Consider the following 10,460-nt stretch of genomic DNA (forward strand, 5'->3'; position numbering starts at 1 on the left):
TGTGTGTGCGTATGTGTGTGTGTGTGTGTGTGTGTGTGTGTGTGTGTGTGCACTTTTATGTGCATATGTGTCAGAGTGGTTACACACAAGAAGAATATTTATAGTGTGAATGTTTATACTTGTTTGATGACTCATTTGAACAGAGAAACCGAGAACTGAAAAAAAAAACACAGGGAGTAATGGAGGGGGGATGCTGGTTGATGCTTAGTGAAAGCGACAGAGGAGAAAGGGCTGCAGGCTTTGTCTTTTCAGCTGACCCCAATACAGAATCCTTTCTGACACGTCCTACAAGACATGGAGTAACTGAGTAAATCAGGACAACCTGGCTGTGGTTTAGCAGCAACAGCACCATAACAGATGCAATATGGAAGAGAACAGCAGGATAATTTGAAGAACTCATAACATAGACAAGAATCTGAAAGAAACAAGTTTGACGACCTTTATACACTTTAAAATTTAATGCTTAAAAAGTGTTGTAAGTTGCTGAGAAGAGCAGGATTGGATAGTAAATGTAAAGTATGTAAAGAGGAGGAGCAGGTGAGCCTGAGTGCAGTTTGAGGCTAATTGTTTGGGTCAGGGTGGGAGCGTGGGGACGGATGGCTTCCGTGTCCCACCAACAAGGCTCTCGGTAACTGAGCCGGCGAGGGGGAGAATGGGCCCACTACAGGGCCACACAGCAGGCTCAAACAACACTTATTCTACTGGCCAAACTGTCAGCCAGAACAACTTCATTGTGCCCAAAATTGGAGTTGAAAGCAAGGCAGATACTTGGAAGGAGAGGGGGGCAGTGGGAAGGTAAGGAGAAAGAAGGGGAGGATGCAAAGAGAGAGAGAGGGAGAGAGGAGAGAGGGGGTCTGTGGGAAACCGGGGGACTGGAAAAGGGGGAGTCCTAGAGAAAGTGCAGTCTTAGGGATGAATAGGGTCAGACGGTGTGAGTTCATTTCAGTGAGGAGAATTCCCACAGATCCTACACGAGGGACAGACGGCCAGGAGCAAGGCAGTGGCTTGAATGGAAATTTATTAAAATGCATTCTGGGAAGAGGGAATACATTTTAGCAGTTTTGTATTCTAGTCTGTATTGCCACCACTATTTAGCCATTATAAACACAGTTCATAGACAGTAGTGACATGACTAGCAGATAGCGCTACATACAGAATGTTACTGATCTGCTGCATTAAGATTTCTCGTGTTACGTTTCTTTGTAGAGTACAACAATTTAAATTTAATACTGGTTCTCCTCCTGCATTGCCGTCTGTGCAGCAGCTCCCTCAATATCCCATGCCAATATTAGATCATACTTTTGAGAAACGTATCAAGCCTATGTAATAAATATCTGTGCCACACACACAGGCTACCCACTAGTATTAGACACCTCCCTGCAGGATTTCCCTGCATTGGACCCCAGGAAGGAGCACAGTCACAGTCTTTGAACTGTGATTTGTATATAGTACAACAGAAAGCCGCTTTAGACTGACACTAAACCAGTCTAAATCAGTCCAATGCTGATTTACGTCACAATTCTACCCTTTGTCTCTTCTGTCTTCTTCTGCTACTGAGAAATGTATCTTCCTGCCCTCAGTAACTACTGCAAAAGGGTGAAGAAGTTTACTTAGTCACACTGAGTTAAGGGCAACGAGGAAGGTCTGTGATTCTGTGTGTGTGTGTGTGTGTGTGTGGGCGAAGGTGTGAGTGTGTTCACTCTCGCGTGTCAGTGTGGTTTGCTCTTGTATGTGTGTGTGTGTGTGCGTGTACGTGTGCATGTGTGTGTGTGCAAAACGTGGAAATGTACACACACCCCTGTTTGATCCAGAGCTAGCCCTGCAGCTCCCACAGACTCAACAAAAGGCCTCCTCTATCCATTGTATGAGCTGTGTGTTTCCCAGGAGAGCTCGGACTCAGTGAGAGAGGGTCCTAGATCGCTTTCTCCTGACATGGATGTTTATCTGCTCTATGGTCCAGCAGAACACCATCAAAAATGAGGGGCCTTTTTAATTTTGACGTGCATGACACATAGTTTTGGAAAAGAGAAGACTGTCTAGAGGGTGTGAGGAAGAAAAGAGAGAGAAAGTGAGTGAGTTATTGAGTGGATGAGAGAGTGAGTGAGACATATGAGACAGACAGATAGAGACAGGGCCTGTCTATGAAGGTGTTCTCAGTGCATTCATATGAAAAAGAATATTTATGGTGTTCTCCACCATTTTATTTGCTCTTTGTCTTTACACTAGTCAGCTTTCTTGTCAACCTTGTCCATGAATGTGGGTGGGTAGAGATTTCCCCCTGATCTTGACAAGTTCTCCCATCCCTGACTGCATACTAATTTCCCCAGAACTACTGAACCAATGTAAAACAAATACAAATTGCCAGGGCTACTCTTCATTGCTTGAGAGTCAGGGTCTTAGAAGGTTAGCAGAAAGTAGCTGCCTATTGTGTGTCTGTGATTAATCAGATTGTCTGCTGTGGACAGAGAAGCTTACTTGGACAGCCGTTGTAGTAGGCTATATGATAGCTTTAGGTATCTGTCAATACGCCTGAGTTTAAAATCCTGAGCTAATCAAGGGAAGTGTAAAAAAGCCAACTCATTCATTCACCAGTCAATTAAAAAGTCCATCAAATGTTCAATGGGATCAGCCAGACAATAACTGATTTTGACAATGGCATCTCTGTATTTCACTTTCTAGGCAAAGATCTCTCCTCAGCTGCTCTGTAACTGGTGTCTTTATGGTAGAGTTTTCTGTGATATATATCAGAGTACTTCACTTTCTATGGCAATATTTAAAAGTTTCCTTGACATTGAGATTGCCTCTGGGGTTGACCGTACATCTCAGTGTAGCTGCAGAAGCCAACAGTTGAAAACAAACATGGTAGGCTGATACCATCTAATCTGTTGAACACCATTATCGTCTAAGATATCGCAATACCCCGTTCCATACCAGCACCCACCCTACAAACCATACTTTCTCTACACCCTTTGAGGTAAAAGCTTGTGTGTTGAGGCCGAGAGTGAATGTAAGCCATTGTTATGGTGTAACCGGACTCCACAGCAGGTTGTTTGATCCTGCTTTGGGCCTGAAAAGCTTTTTTTTTTTATTTTTTTTTTTATGAAAAACCACATCAGCTGAGAGGTTCAGACAGCAGACACTATTTGTAGAGTCCTCTGTCTGTCTGTGTTGTTTTTCTTTCTCCTTTTTTCTCCTCATTTTGCTTCTCTTTGTAAGTCTAAATCTCTCATCCAGATTCAGGTCAGAGTTTGAAGCTTTAATTACCATAAAGAGATGTCTAAGTACTTAGACATGAGCGTATGCTTTAAGGCACACTCTGTCGCTCTTGATTTCTCCCTCGTTCTCTCTCCCTTTATCTTTACACAGGATCTTGTTGTTCCTCTCTGTACAGACACTGGGATTATATTTCTCACTTGCACCTCTAGTATGGCAACAGTGAAAGAGAATGTTACAGGAAAGTGTTTAAATGACAAAAGCTGTGGTAAATTGTTTTGTTTGCCCACAATACTTGCCATGATACCAGCTGTTGTTGTGTTCTTTTTTTGCCCAACATCATCTCATTATTTACATTACAACATGTAACCACACCACCTTATTGTCAAATGTTGGATGCTTACTTGCACTTCTGCGTCTTTGTCACTGTTTTGCTATTGTATTCCCAATGTATGAACCATTTGGCGTTCAGTGTGGACAATGTGCATGCAAATATCCTAGCGCCATTATACCGGCTGTCTTTGTACGTCAGCTTTCTTCACTAAGAGGTATAGATGAAGAGTTGGAGGGGGGATGGAATGGCGCTGTATGTTTTTGGAGGGAGATTTGTGCGGGCACACACACACACACACAGACACACACCCGTCTGTGCCCCCAACCCATTTCAGACGGGAGAAACTGTACCTTTATTTGCATAAGAATAATTGACACTTCAAATTAGCCTTCCAATCAAAGAGGAATCTTTTCTCCAGCATATGTGCAGACATTGAGCACTGCCATACTGGAGAATATGAAAGGGAAGGCAAAAGAGAGCACGGATGGGAGGGGACGTGTCATAAAAGATTAACCCTTTCATTTCCTTATCTTAGAGTAGAAGATTTAATGTGGCATTTTATTGCAAATATAACTTGATAAACAGTAAAACAGACTTTTGTAGGGAAATAATAATTGATTCCTTCTTTAGCTGAAAGGATCCTAGAATCCTGCCTGGTGGGGTAAATGTTTTTTTGTGATTGATAGGTATTTACTTTTAAACGCTTTAGGTGCGCTGACTGTGTTATGTGCACGTTTACACGTCTATATTCACTTCAGTGGCATTTGGCACAGGCCAACAGAGTGAGTGCTATTAAGTAGAGTGTGCGAGTGTTCGTGTGTGTCAGTGTGGATGTGTGCGGACTGAGGGTTTGCCCACATTAAACCATTAAAGCAAGTGCGATGTTGAATTATTGATAATGGCTAATGAAAAGGATCAGTTCAGGATAAAGTACAGGCTTAACCATAGCCCTGAGGGCTAGCACACACACCCATATACCCACACACACACACACACACACACACACACACACACACACACACACACACACACACACAAAACACAATTCATTTCCCCTGTTCAACATCTTTTTTAGGTTTTCTCAGACAAGATTTAAACCGGAGCTAGCATACTAGGTGTTCTCTGTCGATATCTCATTGCTCCTTTCATGTTCCAGTTACATTACAATCCACTCCAGTTAAGAGCAATGGAGGCCCCAACACTGGGACAAGATATCAGCAGTGTGCTTCCAGGCCTACTCAGCTGACAAGCAGAGAGCCTTTTTGAGGCTGAGCCGGTTTTTGGGGAGAATGAGGGATAGGGATTCAGTTTTGGGGGAAGGGGATAGAAAATGGGGGCTGAGGGTTTGGGGGATGAGGGGGGAAGCCTTGGCGCCAGCCCCTCTGAGGCGCTCAGCATCCCCCCGCTTATGGGATGGCGGATGTGTCTGGGGGTATCCATGACAACACTGCTGCATGCCAGGGACATACCACGGCAACATGGCCATGTAGAGTTTGTGTTGGTGTGTGTGTGTGCAGATCCATTAAGGTCCACATATCTCGGTGACATTAATATTCACTCAGACAGACAGGGAAGCTGCTGCAGCCTCAATCAGTTGGCTGTTTGACTGGCATGTATCACTGACACCTTTATTTCAGCCTTTGACTCAGAGGCTCAACATGAATATGCCCACTGTACTCACTCTCTTGTAAGTGAATTTAAGCCAGTTTCTGTAGTTTTGACACAGTTGTCAAGGAAAGCACCGCCTTCCTAATGATTTGGCATGGCACAGTTTTATGCTTGTACTATATATTTTATACTTCCACAGAAACAGAGTGGTGCAACCTCACATTCACTCAGGTCAGGAAGCACAGGTCAGGACTCACTGTCTAACAAACATGCACACACACTGACACACACTCTCACACAATCACACCCATAGCTCTAGCACAGATCAAGTTGTGTTATAATAATTCCATCTGGGACAGCCTGGATTCTCACCCAGAAAGTTACCACATAATGATGCTCTGATGAGTTCCAGTGTGTTTTTGTGTGTGTGTTTTCTGTTAAGCCCACATCCCTGCCCACACACATGCACAACCACACACATGCTCACATACAGAGTCTAACCCGGATCCTTGGGGAGTGTATTTTTAACCCCGACTGCCTGTGCATTTGCTGAGGGGTTAAAGGGGCCGAATGGTGAATGAAGTAAATAATTCACAATAGCTGAAACTCTTTTGATGTAACCTCACAATGAATGGGGGAGGGAGACCAAAGAGACTTAGTCACGTAGTGGCACCAACAGTCCTGTCCAATCCTGCTTCATGTTTTGTTTCGTGTTTAAAAGAAAGAACTAGGTCAAAAAGCAATGCCCAATAAGTCATATAGAACTCTCATCATCTAATGAAGTTGGATGCCATGCAGCATCTGTAAAATGATATGTATACTTTGCTTGTATGTGTACTAGTTTTAGTGTAAATGTACATTCGCAGCACTAAACATTATGCCCATTCTGTGTTTCTAGGTTGGAATGGAGACCTCGTAGATCATGACCTAGAAACAAATGGCATAATGACTGGAGTCTCCAGGCTAAAGATGTCAAGGATATTCAGCTGATCTCAGAGGTGACTGCACTCTCTCCTTTCAAGCATCATGGTGTCTGCAATCTTGTTATATGGGCTATATTTTATGAATTCCCTGTTATGGATCAGCAGTCTCTGCATCCTTTTTCCCAGTGAATTCCATATGAAAGTGTCTGTAAGACATTTTGAGTGACATTGCTTCTGTCAAACGGTTGATTGAAGGAGACAAAGACAGAAATGCTGTGCTAATGAAATCGTCTGACCCACATCCTTTAGTGCTATCCATTTCTCCAAAGACACAGAAAGGGCATTTGAACAGGTAAACCATGACTCGTCCCTGAAGTGAAAGAGGGTTTTTTCAGAAGGAAGAGATGCATCCATTATTTACTATACTAGGTTGCTAGACACTTAGGAGATAATGCAGTGCTTCAAGCATACAAAACATAGAAACTCCTCCGTGCAGACAAGGCCATTGTTGTGTGTTTTGAACTTGTCTGTTTCCATCCATGCTGACAGATGAAAAATAACATGTCTCCCTAAGGTTCAGAAGCATGGACAGAGATATATACAGAAAGAAAGAGAGGGATAGAAAAGGATAGTGGAGAGATGTGTTTGTGTGTGTCTAAGTCTTATCTTTGTACATGTTTGGTTTTGATGTATGTGCATTTGTGTACATGTGTATCCCCAGTTTGTTGGTTTCTGTATGTACAACAGTTTGTGTCCAAGCCTACTCCACTACTAGATTATATACTGTAGATAATGTTGCCATACACATAGTGCATGCACATGATTGTACTTTGTGTATGAATCATGTTTCTCCTGCACTGAGTCTTTATCAGTAGTGTCTTCCAGTTCTGATAGGCTTCAGTCAAGTGTTTCTCAAGTCATTTTTCAAATCAGCAGCATCAGTTGCCTCCTCATGGAGAGTGGAGGCATCTGACTGCAGTCTACTGGGAGTAGTTAGCAGAAGAAGAGCAGGCATACAACTCCTCCATGCTGTTTTCAGACTTGGGACAACACTGCTTTTGTCAATTTCCCAAGGGACAGTTTGACATGAAATTTTTTTTTTGTAGATGAGGGGAGACCACTCCCAAAAAAATCCAGTATTTTTATGCATATACTGTATGCGTATTGTGATGGAGAACATGACAACCATCCATGTTTGCGGATGTGGTCTGTTTCTTTTTTTTTATTATATATGTTACTTAGTGAGTTACAAAATGTGTTGAAAAGCAATACACTTTAAGAAATAGCTTTTGTTTTTACATCTAGCGTTTCACTTTCAATATTTTGGCTATTGTTCCTACACTGGCTAACACATAAGGTCATTTTAAAAGGCCTCCAGGACAATAACATCACTAGACACAGAGTGTGTGGAGCAAAGCAAAAAAATGGATGATTAGGCTATTTTTAACCACCAATAATGAAAGCTTGATGATTATGATTTAGTCAAACTTATAACAGACATACTGCAGTGCCCTGGTCTGCTATCAAGCGGTTTGAGGAAACATGTAAATGCAAGAGAGATTCTGTGAGCAAAATATATTGATTCTGTATTTTAATAAATTTTGTGAAAGTACACATTTTGCTGATGCTGTTGTTTACCATGTATGGTGTTGTATGCACAGATTTTTCTTGTGTCGCACTGTTGCAGCTCTAAATCTGTTGGTGATTGTCAAAGGTTTTGTTTGGTGTAACCAAATTATCAGATATACTGACAACCATCAGCAATGTCCTGGACACACACACACACACACACACACACACACACACACACACACACACACACACACACACACACACACACACACACACACACACACACACACACACACACACACACACACACACACACACACACACACACACTGCGGACATCATGTTTATATATCGGCATTAAACTGCAGTGTCAGCAGAGAAGATGAGGAGGGTGCAGAGAGAGGCACATGTAGCTTTAACTAAGATCAGCTGCCACAGATAGACAGGCATGCCAGGAAGGCGGCGGGTGCCCTTGAGGTGCTGTGTGCAGGCTGGGTGGTGTGCTTGAACTGCCTCCCTTCATCTTTTGCAGTTGGGCTGAGTTTGTCTGTTGATGGCTCAGGGACCCTCTGCCAACCCCGAACTGTTCTATACTGTCAGCCAAACATCAGAGAAATTTTTTGAGGGAGACAGCGTGGCCAAAATAGTACTTTTGTACTTTCTGAATTCTTGGAAAAAACACAAGAGAAGTTGCTGACTTTCAAGAGATTTAAAATGTCCAACAAGATAAATCAGCAAATTTAAAGTAATCCCTAAGAAGATATCTCTGTTGAAGTCATGGGATCCTAAAATAACGTGTTGCTCTACCTTTGTTGTCTATGGCAAATAATAATACCATACACTGAAGATTTAACTGACATCCTTACTTTCTAAAATGACCCCCGCTGTTCTGAAGCCTATACATTCATACTAGGCCCCAGAATGCATTTCATGCTTGTCAACAAGCTCTACAGTTTCGGGGGAATGTAATACGTCTTTCTGGAGGAAAGGAGTGTCAGGTATGGCAAGAGTAATGGAGGAAGGGCTGGAAGTGCAGGTAACACAGGTTAGGCTGGGTGTAAAGGGGATCAGATAAGGCGTTCCCCAGACCCTACAGCCTCCCAGTCTCCTCTATGAAAGAATAATAAGCAGCTGTAACCCTGAGACACTCCCAGGCCTGTGTCCTGAGCTACAAAAACATTCACCGGGCGTCTTATCAGGTTCTAAGGATATCACGTAAGACAATACATGTGAGAAGTGCAGTGGGAACAATAGGAGAAAAGTGCAGTGTGATATGAGGTGGACTAATGTCAACGGCTATTGTTGAGGCCTTTGTGACTGTCAAGTACACCGGAAACTCACAGCTCACTGAACTCCTTTCATTTAAGCATCTTGCTTTGGGATGTGATGAAACTCTCCAACAAGTTCTGTCTCTCAAGCATTAGCAATAGCAAAGTGTACAAACAGAGGTTATGTGTTTGTTGCACATAAACTGTGACCAATAGGGTTCTGTAAGATCCCCTCTGGCTAGGAACAATGATACAGTCTCGCTAATAGTTGCTAAGAGGAAATTTGCTTGTGTTTTTTGCCAAATTGCCAAAGTGTTACACAGGATGTGGTGACAATTGCCCAAAAGTTAATGCCTTGGTGCCTTAATAACATGTAATATAAGGTAAATGGTCAATTGAGATTTCTGGAATGTATTTGAATTGTTACATAATTTTCCCATTTCTCTTTTTTTAGGTTAATGAGATCCTGATCAACCATGGAGCCTGTAGTTCATCAAGATGAGATTCAAGATGTTCAATGAGCTTCACATTACTCTTTAAAACACTTGGACCTGCACTGTACTCTTTATTTCTGTATGTGCGCCAACTCATTGTATACAATAATTGGCCAAACTGACTAATACTGTGACCTTGTACTAATATACAACCATATTTATATAGATTTATTATTTGTATATGAAAGAATACTTAATAAGAAAATATGATGAACATATTCTTCACATTGAAACTTGAATTTATTTCATGTAATTGATTGAGTCTAACAAGTCTACATTTTGACAGCTAAATAAAAGGCATTTTTTCTTCTTAATGTGATGTTTTAGTGTGAGTTATTTTCTTCTTTCTGTGTAGTGCGTTGGCACTCCAGGTAAGGAACAATGTGCTTGACATAATTGGGTCCTATTTGGTTATGAAAAGAGCATGCGTGCTGATAAAAGTTGGAAGGGTGATCAAAGCACCTTGTGTCCCGATCAAAATCATACACCTGACACAGTTGTAGATGTGAGGAAACAGGTTCAGACGGTACCAAGAAAATTCTCTGTTTAATATCAGCTCCATTTCACATTGTGTGCTGTTGTTTTCGTATACAGGTATGTCTGTCAAATCAGATATACCTCTATGTGCAAAATATGAAGCAACAATTAAAGATTGGAATGATTCAATGTGTCTTTTCTACACCTACGTGTTGCCTTTCCCTCTCCATGCTGTATGTCAGGTTTATATTTTTAAGAAAAATTTCTGACTTTTGTATCCCTGTTAAAGTTTCCTTTCAAATCTATTCATGCTACAACAAGATGGATAAAAAGTAGGATCCATAAAATTGTTTCTTATGGGAAAGAAGCCTCATTTTTCCTTGCTTTTCTATATTTCATCCCTCTCATTTATCTTTATGTGCCTCTCCATTTTCCCATCTCCTTCATAATCATATTAATTCTGCCTGTCCTTCCCTACTTAACATTCATCCTCACTATTTTTCTCACGCTTACCCCATCTTCATTTCCTTTACCAGCATCACTCTTCCTTTCTTTCCTACAACCGTCTTTC

The 10,460-nt window shown here is 41.8% G+C and overlaps 1 long non-coding RNA gene across 1 annotated transcript in view; it reads left to right on the top strand.

Annotated features, from left to right (window-relative positions):
* The window catches only part of LOC116690305 (uncharacterized), a 36,505-nt gene extending 26,779 nt beyond the window's left edge, over positions 1-9,726 (top strand). Inside the window, exons 3-4 of the long non-coding RNA XR_004332226.1 lie at positions 6,054-6,153; positions 9,373-9,726. This is a non-coding gene — a long non-coding RNA (uncharacterized LOC116690305). The remainder of the gene's footprint in view (positions 1-6,053; positions 6,154-9,372) is intronic.
* The last annotated feature ends 734 nt before the right edge of the window (positions 9,727-10,460 follow it).

This window comes from Etheostoma spectabile, chromosome 5, assembly GCF_008692095.1.
Source record: "Etheostoma spectabile isolate EspeVRDwgs_2016 chromosome 5, UIUC_Espe_1.0, whole genome shotgun sequence".
In the NCBI taxonomy this organism is placed as follows: Eukaryota; Metazoa; Chordata; class Actinopteri; order Perciformes; family Percidae; genus Etheostoma; species Etheostoma spectabile.